The following is an 18182-nucleotide window of genomic DNA, read 5'->3' as shown; positions in this document are numbered from 1 at the left end:
TTTGACGATATATTCAAGATAGACTGTCAGGACCAGTCCTGTGACTAAGAAATGTCTATCAAGTGAACTTGAATGTCAAAGGTTGAAAATGGTCCCTAATCGGAGTTTTCTATAAAATTGGACGCATAGAAAACGTTAGACGATTAGAATGCAAGATGACTAGTAGTTCTGTTTCTTGAACTATGTGGACATGGCAATGTCATAATCATTTGCATAGATACTTACTTTGGGAAGACTAGTATCGGACAAGACCTATGAAACTTTACTGTAAGAGATGAAAGTCTGTCATAAGTAAATTTCATTAAATTATTAGACACTAAATCCTCAATACCTGAGTGATTTGAGATTACTTGTTTGAGAACTGGTTGCTTTGACGTTGACCAACCGTCGCACCGTAAAAGGAGGCTATAAAGGCAACGCTCAGGTAATCACCTATCAAACGAAGTCTAATCTCAAGATCGCAAGATTGGGATTGTCCTCCCATAAATCGGGAAGAGATGCTTAAAAGTTGTACAAGGCCACTCGGAGAGCTAGAAACTGTGAAATGCATGGCCGTGCTCGGATGAATCATAGGCTATGATTATCTGTTTATTTGATCAGTTGAACTCTGAAACCGAGGAACACCTCTGGACATAATAAGGATGACAACTCTTACCTTATGTTCAAGAGCAAGCATCGAGCGACAAAGGAATTAGGAAATGCACACTTGTCCCTAAGGACAAGTGGGAGACTGAAGGAAATAATGCCCTTGGTCCAAGTATGCATTCTATGTTAAGTCTAATAAATGCGGTTCAGTATTAATTAACAAGTTAATAATTCAGTGAGATCAAGTGAGCTGAATGCCTAGCTAGAGGCCGCTTCAGTTCAAGTGGAATTAATGATATTAATCCACAGCTTACTCTTGACTGAACCCGTAGGGTCACACAAATAGTACGTAAACGGATCAAGTATTTAATGGCATTAAATACTCCATCTATGAATATTCGGAACCGACGGATCTTGGTTTCAGTGGGAGCTAAGATCGTCACAGGCAAGAAATGAATACTCCGGAAACGATGATATTGCCGGAAACGGAAATATGGATCGTATCGGAAATATGAATATTATCCAAGTCGTAGATGTTGCCGGAAACGGAAACATGGTACGTATCGGAAAATATTATTGGAAATGGAAATATTACCAGAATCGGAAATATTGCCGGAAACGGAAATATTGTCAGAATTGGAAATATTACCGGAATCCGAAAATAATTCCGGAAACGGAAATATTAAATATTTGTTCGAAACAGAAATTAATTCCGGAATCGGAAATATTAAATATTGTTCGTATCGGAAATAAATTCCGGAACTGGAAATTTAATCGGAAGCGTATCGTACGAATTAGCATCGGACGAGGCCTGCCGGACGAAGGCCCAGCACGAAGCCGGGCCATCGCCCAGCAAGCACGCGCGCCACAAGCCCAGCCAAGGCAGCGCCCAGGCCTACCGCAAGGCAGGCCCAGCGCGCGCCAAGGCCACGGATGCGTGGGCCGCGCTGCGTGGGCTGCTGCTCGCACGCGCATGGGCAGCCCTTGTGGCTGCCGTGTGTGTGTGAGTTTGTGCTCATGCGTGATTCCTAAATCTACAAGAGTTAGTGTATGATTAAATTTCTATTCCTAATTGGATAAATTAATTAAATAGAATTCATGTAGGATTCTAATTTCAATTAATTCGTATCCTACTAGGATTACGATTCCTTTTCCATAACTCTATAAATAAAGGCCTAGGGGTCATTATTTATACACAAGTTTTAAGTATTCAAAACTAAGATTTTTAAGCAAAAAATCACCCAATATTCTTGCCTACCTAACCGAAAATATTAGAACCTTAAGGGCGATTCTAGTTGGTCAATCTTAAGGCGGATCCGGACGTGCTGTGGACTATCTACGGAGGGACGACACTTGGAGTCCTAAAGACTTGTTCTTGTTCGGTTCGGGCGCAGCTAGGGAAGGCACGCAACAAAGAGTATGCATCTAAACTATGCTAAATGATTATGTGTAAATAATATGTTTCCTGGCTTTATGGTTTTTCCGCATGATTTATGAACTGTCATATGAATCATAACCTAACATTTTCATCCAAGTCGACAACAACCTGATCATCCTTCAACTGCACCTCATAAGTGTCCCCTCTTGATGCAACTACTTTACAAGACCTAGCCGTTTTTTCCAATCCATCGAACACTGTGCTCACAAAAGGGACTAACTTTCCTTGCATTTTCTGGCCAGATTCCCATTTCTCCTGGTTTCTTTTCATCATGTATCTTCTCATCCACTCCATTTTGGTAATAATAGGTTTATCCCTAGCTTCTTTAATAACAACGTTGAAAGTCTCGCACACATTGTTCAACAACATGTTGGACTTGCAATTAGGGGTAAAAGCATGTTTAGACCAATGTTTCGGGGGGATATCATCAAGGTAATAATATGCATCTTCTGATAAGAATTTGATGCACTCCATTGCTACCTCAAAGTCAAGCTGATCATACAACGTATATACTAAGTTAGACACGACAACAAGAACAAAACTAAGGTATTTGAAAGCAGTTGTGGATGTTACTAAAAATAAACTCCAGTTGGTGGTCAAAACAGAAGAAAAACAGTAGACGAAAAACAGTAGAATAAAAATAGCAGTAGAATCACACAAAAGAAACAGTAGAATAAAAACAGAAGAATGTCAAAAGAAGTAGAATCACACACAAAAAAACAGTAGAATAAAAACAGAAGAAAAACAAAAAAAACAAGAAAACTAACCAAAGTAGTAGCCCTAGCTGCACTCCAAAATAACTCCTTGAAAGTTGACCCACAATATTGAAGCTTAAAGTTAGCCCAAATATGCCTCACACAATATCTTGTCTCGGCCTTCGGAACCACTTCTTTGAAAGCTTCCAACAAACCCTGACACATTTACACAAAAATTACAGATTCATCAACAAATTTGTAACATAACACACACATAACAGCAGCATACAAAGTAAAAAAAATACCTTTTGCCGGTCAGACATAAATGTGAATCCAGCACCTTTATCAGTTCCTAAGTCCATCATTAGAATGTCCAAGAACCAAACCCAAGTCTCCTTGTTCTCAATCTCAACTGTGGCCCATGCAAATGGAAACAAGTTGTTATTTCCGTCCTTGCCAACTGCCACAAGGATTTGACCCGGGTGTGCCCCTTTAAGGTGGCATCCATCCACACCTATGAGAGGCCTACAACCTCTTACAAACCCATCTCTAAGAGGACCAAGGCTGACGAACATCCTCATAAATAATGGTGGTTCTGGTTGCTCAACACCATCAACTAAAACGATACAACGACTATCAGGGTTGTATTTCCAAACTGCCTTCCCATAATCCCATACCCTAGCATATTGCTCGGTTGCACTACCATAAATTGTGAGCTTTGCCCTTCCTCTAGCTAGCCATGCTAGAGTGTAGCTAATCTGAATCCCGGTATCTTTCAAAACCTTCTCCTGGAAGTCAGAGATTTTCATTCCAGGTTGGCTTCTCCAATCCTCCAAATACCTTTCAGATAGGTATTCTGCCGTCACCATTGAATTAATCTTGGACCTCATACAACGATGTTGTAGAATAAGAGACTTAATCTGCCATGTTTGTTGATTCCGCAACCTCTTAGCATGAACCTTAAATTTGCACTTCATATATCCCTCGTCACAAGTACACTTAGGCATTTTACTTCTCTTATGATCCCACACACACCCGCATCTATTCTTGCAAAAAGTGGTTATCCTATCACCGTCATTGTGTAAAAAATAAGACTCGTACCTATTCTCTATTGCATGATTTCTTAGAGCCTTCCTAAGAACACTAACAGATGTGAATTTCAGTTTTTCAGCTAACTTCACGGGCTTCGTAAAATCAGCAACTGGATTAAACCATGGACTCTTGTCCTCATCTTCGTCAGATCCATCCAAACTCTTAAGCTCATCAGAATCTCCTTCGATTTCTTCTTGAATCTGTACTTCCTTGCAGCCTAGGTCTTCATCGAGTTCCTGATTTTTTTCTGGTTTTTGTTACCCTCGTCATCAATAACAAAGCTATCTTTCACCTCATTCAGAATGTCTTGCTTCGACTGCATAAACCATTGTTCTTCATCATCATAATAGCCCTCTTCTTCACCTACTTCCCAATCTATTTCAAGATCGCTGAACTCCGTACTTGAGGAACCAAATTCACTTTCCTCATCCCTAAATAACACCTTTTTGGCTTTACTTTTCCCTTCTCCCTCACCCACCTCCTTCACCTTTTCTTTCCGCTTCCCCTTTGAACTTCCTTTTCTGGCAACTGATTTCACCCTAGGAGTTTTCAGTGGTGTAGCAAAGTTGTCATTCAACCTAGGGCTCCTTCTATGTGGTGGACTAATGGATTGACTCAATCTAGGGCACGTTCTATGTTCTGGGTGCTGTTTTCGATTATTTTGGGTACGGTTTTTCTGTTTTGTTCGGGTATGTGGTGGTAGTACTTTTAATGGTGAAGGGTCTGTCTCACTAGTGCAATACAATTCAAGATATCCCTCTTTATTTTTTGTCTCTAAAAACCCCTGCACTTCATCCTCATTTACTACCTCCCTCTTACCAGTAGTAAAAGTCAGACCCTTTTTCTTATACCAAATGTTAAACTTCCTAGGCACCGACACATTATACTTCACAAACCCGTGAATAACTGCTTCCCTAAGATATTGAACACACATTTATGAACTTTTAGCTTTCTTTTTCCAATAATACCACCCACCATCATACACAATTAACTCCTTGTTCTTGAATTTTTTAGGTTTAAACCCACCCCCTAACCTAATCAGAATATCAATATAACCATGTTCTTCACTCTCCATCCTGTTGAAAAACGTAAACAAAACAAGAAAAGGTTCAATAATCAAAGTAAAAACACTCAAATAAATCATATTCAAGAACTAACCCTATATCAGACAGTGTAAAACAACCCCAGTTAAACAATAAGCATGAATAATCAAAAATAAATTAAGAGATTAATTAATCAATTATTGATTATCCCAATTACTGCTAACCTAATTTATTATTAATTGCACAATCACAGACACATTCCCCCAATTATCAGAATATAGGGTTTAAAGATTCTCCATAAAACTGACAAAATTAACATTATAACAGGGCAACTACTTTTAACAATTATGGACCAAAAAGATGCAAAAGTTCATTAAAGTACCTTATCTAGTCAGAAAATACAAAATTTATGGTCCCCTCATTGATGGAGATGATGATGCCTCCCATACCTTGTTGGTCTACCAGCTTCAATGATTTTGAAGTTGAATTTCCACAATAGAAAAAGGCAATCTTTGAATTTTGCTTTGAATTAGATCGAAAATAAAAAATAATTGTGGGTGAGAATTGATTGAGAAGCATGAGCAGTACACACAACTGGGAGCAGGGGAAGGGAAGAAATAAGAATCGGGAAACTAAATCATGAAATATAGGTTAAATTTGGATGGGTATATGAAGTGTGGGCCCCACCTCCGTTTTTTTCTAACGGAAACCGTCAACTGGTGTTGAATTCTAAATTTTGTATTTTTTAAGGTGTTTATATATAATTTAAAATAAATAAGGTGTTTAATTACAAAAGTTGTTTTTTTAAGGTGTTTAATGACATTAAAATACTTAGAATATATATGTATATATACACATATATATATATATATATATATATATATATATATATATATATATATATATATATATATATATATATATATATATATATAGGGTCCCCCTCTAATGAGAAGATCCTTATAATAAGAAGAATGAGAAACGATCTCGACCGTGCAATTAAGTTGATCCAACGACCCATATTTCGCGCGTGAAAACACTACAAAACATAATACCTGTGTACACAGTACAAACAATCAAACCGACTGAAAAAGCCAATAATCATACCCCCCACCTCCTTTCTCTCTCCTCCATATTTAATGTCTCAGTGCTCCTTACTCCTTAATACTAGTATTCAACAGCAAACAAAAATAATACTTCAATTCTTTAAATAGGAGACCTCATCAATTTTAGATTCAACAACAAAATATACCGATCTTAGCTTCATCAATGATATCTCTTTTCTCAGTCTAATGAATTTTCTCTTTCCTCTTCTTTTCTCTGTTTCTCTGCACTTTCTGGATTTTCTCGCTCTAACGCTGTCATTTTCTCTGCATTTTCATTGTAATGTTGTTATTTTATTTGAGCAATGGTATTATTATTGTTGTTGGGTTGATGTTAAATGGGTGAAATTTTTGTATAAAATTAGGAAAGGGAGAGGAAGGAGGAAGGAGGAAGGAGAAAAGATAGGAAACAATGTGCTCATTTCGTGTAAATGAACCAAAAAAATTGCTCATTTTGGTTAATTTATGATATTGTGTAACTAAATAGTCATTTTGTGTATGATCTTGTGTAGCTGAATCCTCTCACTATTTTCATTATTTTTTTTGGTTGTGGTGGATTCATTTTCCCTGGTGGGTTGTAGTCTTGTAGAAAAAAGGGACATGGTGGTAGTGTTGATATACTGATCCAGCGACCAACATTTCTCCTATTTTTTTCTCAAACGAACAAAATCCTTTTGCTCATTTTAAGCAAATTTGTGACAAATGAGCAATTATTTTTTGCTCATTTGTTAAAATAAGCAAATTTGTGACAAATGATCAATTTTTTTTTGCTCATTTGTTGAAATGAGCAAATTTGTTTTGCTCATTTTAACAAATGAGCAAAATTTTTTTTGCTCATTTTAACAAATGAGCAAAATTTTTTTTGCTCATTTGTTGAAATTAGCAAATTAAATCGCCTAAACACATCTTCTTCATCCTTTCCTCGCTCAGTAACAACATAAGTAAAATGATTGTATAATCCAATTAAAATCTTTCAAGTCTAACCCATTACTAACACTTATAATCGTAGAGGCCTATTATTAAAAAAAATAAAAATTGAAAGGCTTTCTTAAAATAAGATGGACAAATGTAAAATTTTAATACTTATTTGGACTTACAACTCAAACTGAGGGAGATAATTAAACTTTAGATACTTAGGAAAAGAAAACCAAAACTTGATCTTGGATATCTCACACCAAATTAAATCAACGAATATAAAGCTAGACAAGCAGCTCAATGTCAACACACCAATAACGCACAACAGCAACAAGGGCTCCAACTAACTACGTACGTAGAAGGCCAACACAGCGGGGCAGATGACGAAATCGTTGGTGGCGCACAACCAGATACCGGTGGTGGCGCATAAAGAGCTAGCTAAGTGTGGATAGGCAGAGGAGAGAGAAAGTAGCTAGGAGCTCAATGGAAATTTGTAAGTTCACGAAATTGCGGTGATGGTGGCGGCGGTGCGGTGGTTGGTTGAGTGGAGGGGAGGAGAGAGAAAAATGAAAGAGGTTGGGGTTGTTGGTTCCATGGTTGAATAATTAAGAGAGAGAAAATTGATGTTACCGAAGTTGGGAGCTGGGAGGAAAAGATCGAAAATCATAAATAAAAATTAAAGAAATCTCAGATTATCTTGACCATTGATTTGGGTGGTTCAGATTTCTTCTCAATCTTCCCATTATAAGTTGTCTTCTCATTTGAGTGTATATATATATATATATATATATATATATATATATATATATATGAGAAGATCACTAAAATGAGAAGAATGAGAAGGAATTGTGACCCTCCAACCCATTTAATCTGACGGTTGATGTTTAACGCAAAACTACAACTACATACCGAGTAATGTTTAAAACCATTTGAACCACATAATAATTGACACCAGTCCACCACCCAACTATTTCTCTCTCCTCCATCTTTCATCCCACTCCCTCAATGCTCAACTACTCTTTCTCTCTCCTCATCTCTCTCATCCCTCTTCTCTGTAACTATTTCGGGTTGGGATGATACAGGCAAATACCGCCGCGAGCGGGGAGGAATTGGTGGCGGATAGTCAATGATTCCGGCAGTGGCGGTTGGGATGAAGCCTGAAGGTCGGTGATGTGGTCAGGGAGTGTGTGATGAGTTCCGGTAAGAAAGCCACCGCCGTGTTGAGTTGTTGTGGGACTGTATATATTGAATGTAAGGTCGTCGCCGGTGGTGGCGGCGTTTGGCTCTCGTGGGCCAAACTGAGGTTGATTCGCAGGTTTGGTGGAGGAGAACGAAAATGGCGACGACGGCGAAGCAGTGCATATGGTGGAGGAAGATGGTGAGAGTGTGAAGGTAGCATCAATGGCAGAAACAAGCTGAATATTGTGAAGAAGATGCCCATTATTTCTATTCAATTCAATTGGGGTTTTTATGGGGGCTCCTTTGAAACATTATATTCAAGCAAGCAATACCATTAGATTATTATTGTTGCCTTTGCAATCAATTAGTTATTTAGTTAGCAAGTGCGCATAAATGGAGTATAAGTCAATCTAGCTTTGAAGGTTAATCAAATGTTCATGACCATGGCTGAACTACATTACTACACTCAAAATATAATAAATTTTTTCATATTTAAATGAGAAAAAAATTTAATGGGTAAAATAAGTTTTAATGAGCAAAAAAATTATAAAGGTTAGGAAAATTTTGCTCATTTTGTGCAAATCAGGGGAAAAAAAGTACAAAAAAGGAGCCAAAAAAAACTTAAATGAGCAAAAAAAACAATTAAAAAATTATTTGCTCATTTGTGTTAATTATAAAAATGAGCAAATTTTTTGAATGTTGAGTAATGTGAGATTTTAAAATATTTGCTCATTGAGCAAAGTTTTGAATATTAACAAAATATTATAGTTTCATTTTTAAATTTTTGCTCATTGTGTCTAAATTAGTAAATATTAAAGTTCGGATAGTTTTGGTCATTGTGTCTAAATGAGTAAATATTAAAATCCGAACTTTAAACTATTGCTCATTGTGTATAAATGAGCAAATATTATAGTTTCGATTTTAAATTTTTGCTCACTGTGTCTAAATGAGTAAATATTAAAGTTCGGATTTTAAAATTTTGCTCATTGTTTTTAAATGAGCAAATATTAAAGTTCGATTTTAAACTTTTGCTCATTGTCTCTAAATGAGCAAATATTATATTTTCGATTTTAAAATTTCTAAATGAACAAATATTAAAGTTTAGATTTTAAATTTTTGCTTAATGTGTCTAAATGGGCAAATATTAAAGTTCGATTTTAAACTTTTGCTCATTTTTTTTAAATGAGCAAATATTAATGTTCGATTTTAAATTTGTGCTCATTGTGTCTAAATGAGCAAATATTATAGTTTCGATTTTAAATTTTTGCTCATTGTGTCTAAATGAGTAAATATTAAAGTTCGGATTTTTAAGTTTTGCTCATTGTGTCTAAATGAGTAAATATTAAAATTCGAACTTTCAACTTTTTCTCATTATTTCTAAATGAGCAAATATTAAAGTTCAGATTTTAAATTTTTTCTCATTGTGTCTAAAAGAGCAAATATTAAATTTCGGATTTTAAATATTTGCTCATTGTTTTTAAAGGAGAAAATATTATAGATTCGATTTTAAATTTTTGCTCATTGTGTCTAAATGAGCAAATATTAAAGTTCGGATTTTAATTTTTTGCTCATTGTTTCTAAATGAGCAAATATTAAAGTTCAGATTTTAATTTTTTTGCTCATTGTGTCTAAATGAGTAAATATGAAAGTTCGGATTTTAAACATTTGCTCATTGTTTTTAAATGAGCAAATATTATAGTTTTGATTTTAAATTTTTGCTCATTGTGTCTAAATGAGCAAATATTAAAGTTCGGATTTTAAACTTTTGTTCATTGTATCTAAATGAGCAAATAATAAATTCAGAACTTTAAACGTTTGCTTATTGTATCTAAATGAGCAAATATTATAGTTTCGATTTGAAATTTTTGCTCATTGTGTCTAAATGAGCAAATATTAAAGTTCGGATTTAAATGAGCAAATATTATTGTTTCGGATTTAATGAGCAAAATTTTTGCATATTAACAAACTTGAACTCTAAAATTTCAAAAATGAGCAAAAATATTTGCTCATTTATGTAAACTATAAAAAATGAGCAAAAATATTTGCTCATTTGTGTAAACTATAAAATGAGCAAAAATATTTGCTCATTTGTGTAAACTATACAAAATGAGTAAATTTATTTGCTCATTTAGACACGATGAGCAAAAGTTTTCTATATTAGCAAATCTGAACTTTAAGATTTAAAAAATGAGCAAAAGTATTTTTTCTCATTTGTGTAAACTATAAATAATGAGCAAAAATATTTGCTCATTTGAGTAAAATATAAAAAATGAGAATTTTTTTTGAATGTTAAGTAATATGAGATTTTTAAATATTTGCTCATTTAGACACAATGAGCAAAAGTTTTCAATATTAACAAATCCGAACTTTAAAATTCTAAAAATGAGCAAAAGTATTCGCTCTTTTGTGTGAACTTAAGAAATGAGCAAAAACATTTGCTCATTTATGTAAACTATAAAAAATGAGCAAATATTTGGATGTTAAGTAATCTGAAATTTTAAAATATTTTCTCATTTAGACAAAATGAGCAAAAGTTTTAAATATTAACAAACCCGAACTTTAAAATTTTAAAAATGAGCAAAAATATTTGCTCATTTGTGTAAACTATAAAAAATGAGCAAAAACATTTGCTCATTTGTGTAAACTATAAAAAATGAGCAAATTTTTTGAATGTTAATTAATCTGAGATTTTAAAATATTTGCTTATTTAGACACAATGAGAAAAAATTTTGAACATTAACAAACACAAACTTTAAAATTTAAAAATGAGCAAAAATATTTGCTCATTTGGGTAAACTATAAGAAATGAGCAAATTTATTTGCTCATTTAGAAACGATGAGCAAAAGTTTTCAATATTGACCAATTCGAACTTTCAATGCATCCTTTTTCACCGAAAAAATAATTGGGGGATGTATGTAAGAAAGTTAAGCTAATATTTAAAGTTGGACTAAAACTGGCCTACCTTGAAAGTTTTTGGTGTAGAGAGATTCACAAAATGATAAAAGAGGTCATTAAATATTACAATTTACAAATAAATAAGTACGAAGTATATGAATGTTGATCTGTATAATTCCAATACCAAAGATGTAAAATAATGAACCTATCTAGTTTACCATAACTAATCACAAAAAGAAAACTAATGTGAAATCGATCTTATGCATGGTTTCAGTCATTTGACAGCAGATTTTGTGCAGTTTGAACCAATGACTGCATTGATGTCTTGAACCTGTTTAATCCCACTGTTCCTGAAAATATGTTGAAGCTTTCTAGCTCTGAGGTTGTATCTAAAACATTCTCCAGCTCCTTTTCGAGTCCCAGATTTCTGAAAACTTGAACATTTGATTCGTTGTCTTTCAATTGTAAACCTGTGTATCCTAGGAAATCTGGCAGGTGGGTATGTGTATTTCTTCAGAATCTGTACTAGCACGTTTGCTATTTCAGTTCCTATGGTTCCAGCTTGTTCAAACATGATGTTTGATTCGGAGTAAGTCGTGAACTTGAAAGCTCGTGCTGCTAATCCAACCATCACTTCACGTAGCTTGTCCTCTGTCGAAAGGATTTCCTTAAGAACTTGCAAATCCTAATAGAGAACCCATCAGTCTTTGTTCTTGTGTGTTCTGGTTTCTTCTTTAGGCTTAAAAATTAAGTTTCATGAAAAATTTGAGATGAAGTTTTAATAAATTCATATCGCTTGATTAAGTTCTGATAAGCTCAAATAAGTTCAGTTTGGTGCTTCATAACTTAATAGAAACTCTGACGGCTAGATTAATAAAACTTACTGAGGGTACTGCTGCAGAAACTCCCAGTGATCGAATTTCTAGTTCTTTGACAGCTTCTGTAGTGCGCATAGTTTCAAGATATAGTTACAGTTTTGCTTGTTCTCCAATGCGAGCATGACTAATGCTTCAACAGCCGCAGTTCTAACATGTACTTGAGCTATAGGCATCCCATCTTTGAAGAATATATTGAGCAACTCCTTAAGAATTCCTCCTGTGCCTCCGATCCTTTCTATCGCGTCATCTTCCATTGCTAAACTTGTCAGTATTTTAATCCCGAGGTTTTGCAGATCAGGATACTTCTCTCTATGCCTTAGTATGCCTCTGATGTTGTTGAATGTGAAAACAATCTCTGAAATTTCTTTACGAAGCTGTTTCCCTGTGCTACCTGTTGTACTTGCTAGCATTTTTATAACTTGCAGGGACCTCTTTATTGTTTGAATTTGAGATGCTGCGACATGATCATCCTTCAATAACCTCTCTTTAGCACATGTAAAGTCTATGAACATTAACAAAAGTTTTGAACATTAACAAACACAAACTTTATAATTTTAAAAATGAGCAAAAATATTTGCTCATTTGGGTACACTATAAAAAATGAGCAAATTTATTTTCTCATTCTTACACGACGAGCAAAAGTCTTCAATATTAAAACGACGAGCAAAAGTCTTCAATATTAATAAATCCGGACTTTAAAATTTTAAAAATGAGCAAAAATATTTGCTCATTTGTTAAAACTATAAAAAATGAGCAAAAAGTAAAGATTAACCTACGTGGGATTCGAACCCACATCTTTTGTGCATTTGCACAATGCTCTACCTATTGAGCTAGTAGGCTAGTGTTTTTAAATAGAATCAACAAAAGTAAAACAAAAACCAAAAAAAGTAAATCAAAATAATTCGAAAACTTACAACAACAACAACATAAGAACCAACAAGGCCAGAAGTCAACGCTGGTCCAAGTTGACAACAAACAAAAGTGATGAGAGGAAGAAGCTATTTTTGTTTACGTTTCTTACCTAAAGAGTTGTTCAGCTTGACAACTTCGTCTTTGGGTTAAAAGAGAAAAATGTTGCTACACATTTTGTCTAAGAAAAAATCTACAGAATCTAAAATGTTCTGCATGTGTGGATTAATCTAATGGTAAAGGGCATGACGGAATCTCTATATTTGTTCTAATGCTTCCTGTTTCAACTTCTGTCTTTTATAAATGAAGTTGCTGATTTTGGAGTTATTAACACAAAAGAATCTGTTTCTTGACTATTGCAGCTTGCAAGACATGTGGTAACCATTGATGGTTATGCTGATGTCCCTCCTAATAACGAAAAAGAACTCCTAAAAGCTGTCGCAACTCAACCAGTAAGTGTAGGCATATGCGGCAGTGAGAGATCATTCCAATTATACTCTAAGGTTGATTTCTATACTCTTGGCTTTTCCAATTACAAAGCTTTGTTTTTTGACATGAAAGTTTTACTAGTGTAGTGTTAATTCTTGCAGGGAATCTTTACTGGCCCATGTTCCACCTCTGTAGATCATGTTGTTCTAATTGTTGGTTATGGTTCAGAAAATGGAGTTGATTACTGGATAGTTAAGAATTCATGGGGAACTTCATGGGGTATGAAGGGGTTTGTACACATGCAGCGTAACAGTGGAGTTAGTGGAATCTGTGGCATCAACGTGATGCCGTCATATCCAACTAAAACTAGCCCTAATCCACCACCCCCGGCCCACCACCTCCAGGACCTACTAGATGTAGTCTCTTCTCATCTTGTCCTGCAGGTGAAACTTGCTGCTGTGCACGAAGCTTTCTTGGTATATGCACAGCATGGAACTACTACTACCTAATAACAAATTTTGGCTAAGATTGAACTGATATGACTTACAGTCAGACGCTAATAAGTTTGATCAAAAGTATCTGTATCCATGACAACTTGATGGTTACTGCAATTGTCTCCAATCAAATGATGCAAAAGAACACCATCTGCAACACTGACGTTCAGACTCTCAACAGCCATAAAAGGACCGAAACTCTTCACCAGACAACTTATTCTACATGTCAGCTTCAACATCATCCTCAACTCCTGTCAACGATAGTACGATGTAGTTAGTGAGTTCAAAAATGTTTGGATCAGTTATGTCAATTCTCTAAATGAGCAACTGAACTTTAAAGTTATTTGCTCATTTGATTCAACAGTCCGAAATGAGCAAGAGGAAATAAAATGATGTTTGTAGTTTAATTATCAATTAAACTAAACAACACTGAGGCACACCTTGATTCAAAATGAGCAAAAATTGAACAAAATAAAAAAAATATAAATCTTTATAATCATATAAATCTAAAACAACTTTGAATTTACTATCCAATTCGAGTTAAACATAATTATTCAAATATACTACAAATATCAATCACAACACCTACTCAATTGCAGCAAAAAATTCGACGGAAAATGCAATTTGACCTAAGTTAACTTAGTATCTAAAATTCGAAGAAAACAATTAGAGGGAGAAAGATCAATTGAACGAACAACAATAAATCATGAAACGAACCATTAATCTCAACAAAGTTGCAACAAAACTCAAATTATAACCCTACAATTTACATAAATCAGCAAAGATTCACTCACCAATTACAACAAGGAGGCGACGCGCAGATGATGGCAGCGTATAAATGGTGGCGGCGCGGTGGTCGCAGGCTCGCAGCAGGCGAGGAGACGGAGCGACGAGGGCGCAGAGAGAATGAGGAGGGTGATGGTGCTCCAATGGATGAGTGCTTGACAGGAGAGAGAAAATGGAGTAATTAGTTTCTGGAAGTCATGCGAAAGAAAAATAGAAGTGCCAGATTTTTTATTGCAATATTACGATTTTGCCATTACTGAGATGTGATAGGTGAACTCTCAAGAGCTGTTAGATCTAATATGAGCGAACGCATGTGATCTCTTCTCATTCTTCTCATTTTAAGCTCCCTTCTCATTTGAGTGTAAATCTATATATATATATATATATATATATATATATATATATATATATAGGTTTAGGCTCACGTGAGAAGTATGTATAAGGTGAGAAGCGTGAGAAGTATTCTTGAACCTTGGATTAACTAAATCTGACGGGCGATAATACACTTGTCTCGTTAATGGCAGTGTTTGTATATTTGGAAACATTAATTATCGGCCCATCAACTAGTCTCACTCTCACTGTCTCACGTGGCCATGTTGGCCCATATACTGTCAACTACTCTACAAACTACTCGCATCAATTTTCTATCTCCTTCCCCTGTATTCCTTGTAAACTTCATGTTGCTATAATGCAAAATTGGTAATGTGGAGCACGATTCTAAACAAGCCATAAATCCGTCACTACGGTGTAGCAGCACAAATATGGTTGTTCATTAGTTTTTACAACTCTAATTTCTGATCTTCCATTGTTGTTATTTATTTCTCTTTCTCTCACCTCTACAATATACCCAAAAATAAGATATACATTAAGTTTATGTTAGAGATACATTCAGTTTCCATTCGAGATACATTGATTGACAAGTACAGATACATCAATAGTCTACACTAGATACTTCCTTTACATGACCTCTACATGACATCCATGGATGATAGCTTGAGGACAACAAAGAACATGGAGAGAAAAATACTAGAGCTCACAACAAAATTGTCAATGAAATTTAAATTAAACGAGCCTATTGAAATCGATTTTTCAATCAAATTGAAAATTGTAGAGCTCGATCGAACTGGCGATGAACACAAAGACCACAACCTATAAATTTCAATAAAAAAAATTATGGAATTGACAGAGATGACACGATTGTAATATACCGGTTTGTCTTCATTTTATTAGAATTTGAAGTCGTTGCTGGTTTTTGTGGACCAATGATGAGCGACATTTATGTCGCTCTAAACCTTTATTTTCTTATAATTTCCGTTCTTATTTTCCCTTTTTTTTCATGATTTCGCTTACTTTTTAGTTTTAATTGAATTTGTAGTGTATATTAGTTTAGTTCACTTTTCTTTGGTTTTATTTCGTTTTTGTTTGATTTTTCTAGGATTTGATGGAGTTGAGAATGGAAAAAAGCAAGTTGAGCACGAATGCAGAAAGGTGCGCCCGCGCCAAATGAAGACGCGCCCGCACAGAGTGGTGCGCCCGCGCAAAAACAGTCGCGCCCGCACCTGAAGGGAAGCTTTATTTCAGCAGATTTTCAAGACATTCTGCCTAAGGTGTGAAATGACGTTTCTGTGAAGGTGCGCCCGCACCAGAAAGGGCTGCGCCCGCACCTTCACCAAATTTGCACAACCAACTTCATGTTGAGCCTCCCTTCGCCTCAAACGCCTCAGAGGCGCGCGCCCGCACAAAATTTGGTGCGCCCGCACCCAAGTCAGATCTGGTTTTGTGCCCATTTTCTCTCACTCATCGGTGCGTCCACACCCAATGAGGGTGCGCCCTTGAAGACCCTCGTTTGTGCGCCCGCACCTTTTTGGCGCGCCCGCACCCCTGTCCGGATTCGAAGTATTTACTTTTCTTTTGTTCTTTTTCGGGAAAGGGTATAAATACCCCCTCTTCCCCACCTTTAGAGAATTCAATTTATTGATCTTAGTTTTTTAGTTTTTCAGTTTTTAGGGTTTTAGAGAGAGAAACACTTAGATAATCTTATTGCTTTGGTATCCAACTTCAATTTGTAGAATTCTTTGAAGCTTCAAGTAATTTCTTTCCTCTTTACTCTTGTCCTTTGAATTTCGTTCTTCAACTTGTTTCTCTTTGTTATTTTTATTGATGTTTTCTTTTTCATACCCATAATTCCCACTTCATGCTTGTTTGATTTTGGTAATTTCTTTGAATTTTTCTCAATTGTGATGGTTCTTAGTTTGAATTTCAAATTTAGCTTGTTGACCCTTTTTATGGCTTGTGAGTAGTTACTTGCTAGGGTTAGGGGGTAAGCTTGGGAATGAATTAGGGGACTTTAGAAGAGAATTCATGTTGATGTTGTGATTAAATTGTGATTTGATGATAAGGATTTCCATGTCTAGTTAGATTAGTAGTCGCGAATGCTATTTCTAGTTGGTTGATTGGAATGCTTCATGTTAGTTTGGCAAGAAATTGTGAATTAGTGTGAGCATGTGGATGAACTAGTTCTAATTGGTAGTCACCTAGTCTAAGGGTCATGCGAAAGCTCTCACTCGGATTAGGCAACTCAACGCTTTCTATCCGAGAGGTGGTGAATGCAACATTTTCAGTTTTTCCCCTAATTATCATGTCTTTGCAACATCTTAGTGATTGAATCTTTGTCCTCCCCTAATGAACCCAAGCGGACCCCAATTCCCCTAGCTCTTTCCCTATTGATCAACTTGTTAATTAGCGTAGGATTGCTAGATAGTATAATCCAATTTACTCTCCTTTTCTAAGCTAGCTTGGTTTTGTTAAACTCGCTCTCACCGTTCTCTTGGGACGATCCCGAACTTACCGCTATAATCAATATAGTTGGTTAGTTAGGTGTTTCTATAAATTTTGTTTGATTAGGTGATATTCGTATAACGACGCGAAAATCGCTTGTCAAAATGGCGCCGTTGCCGGGGAGCGGTTGTTGTTTTTGAGTTTAGCTTTATTATCAAGTCTAGTTTTACCATTTTACATTCCTGCTTTAGTTGGGATTGTCATTGCTAATGTTTTCATTTGAGTTGTTGCACGCCAACCCGGGGCCGTACTCGCCATCGACCTCTCCTTCCTTTGGACAACGAGTTAGAAAGAGCATTGAGGGGCTTGCGGAGAACTCGAACTCGTTCCTTGGGTGACATTAGATACACCACTAGTGGGGTGAATTCACCCGAGCAAACCCTTTCAAGTCCCTCGTGTTCTACTAGCCCCACTCGTGAAGACATGGCGCAACCGGTCAAGAACTTTGGTATTCCGGGAGCCTTTGAAGCCACTAGTGGTATCGACCCTCCAAGAACGGATGCCAACAACTTCGAAATCCGGCCGGCATTGATCACTCTTGTTCAAAGCCACCCCTTTTGTGGCAAAGCGAGTGAGTCACCTCATGAACACCTTAAGCAATTCGAAAACTATTGCGACACGGTTAAGCACCAAGGTGTTAGCTCCGAATATGTTCGCCTTAAGTTGTTCCGATTCTCTTTGCTTGGGAGAGAAAGTGATTGGCTCGACAAGGAAGTCAAACCCAACTCTCTTAAGACGTGGAATGAGGTTACAAGCGCTTTTCTAAGCAAATTTTACTCCCATGGAAAAACGGCCGAGTACAGAAACAAGATCCAATCATTCGAGCAAAAGAGAGATGAGTCTTTGTTTGAGGCATGGGACCGATTTAAAGAATATCAAAGGGAATGCCCACATCGCGGCAT

At 35.9% G+C, this 18182-nt stretch overlaps 1 non-coding gene and 1 pseudogene across 1 annotated transcript; one reads left to right on the top strand and one right to left on the bottom strand.

Annotated features, from left to right (window-relative positions):
- The window catches only part of LOC130469693 (low-temperature-induced cysteine proteinase-like), a 35689-nt pseudogene extending 21598 nt beyond the window's left edge, over positions 1-14091 (top strand).
- A 3984-nt stretch (positions 14092-18075) lies between these two features.
- On the bottom strand, positions 18076-18182 carry LOC130470983 (small nucleolar RNA R71). The gene has a single exon (XR_008931691.1). It is a non-coding gene; the product is annotated as a small nucleolar RNA R71 (small nucleolar RNA).

This window comes from Spinacia oleracea, chromosome 3, assembly GCF_020520425.1.
Source record: "Spinacia oleracea cultivar Varoflay chromosome 3, BTI_SOV_V1, whole genome shotgun sequence".
In the NCBI taxonomy this organism is placed as follows: Eukaryota; Viridiplantae; Streptophyta; class Magnoliopsida; order Caryophyllales; family Amaranthaceae; genus Spinacia; species Spinacia oleracea.
Note: the sequence above shows the minus strand (reverse complement) of the source record. Positions and strands in the feature narration are given on the sequence as shown.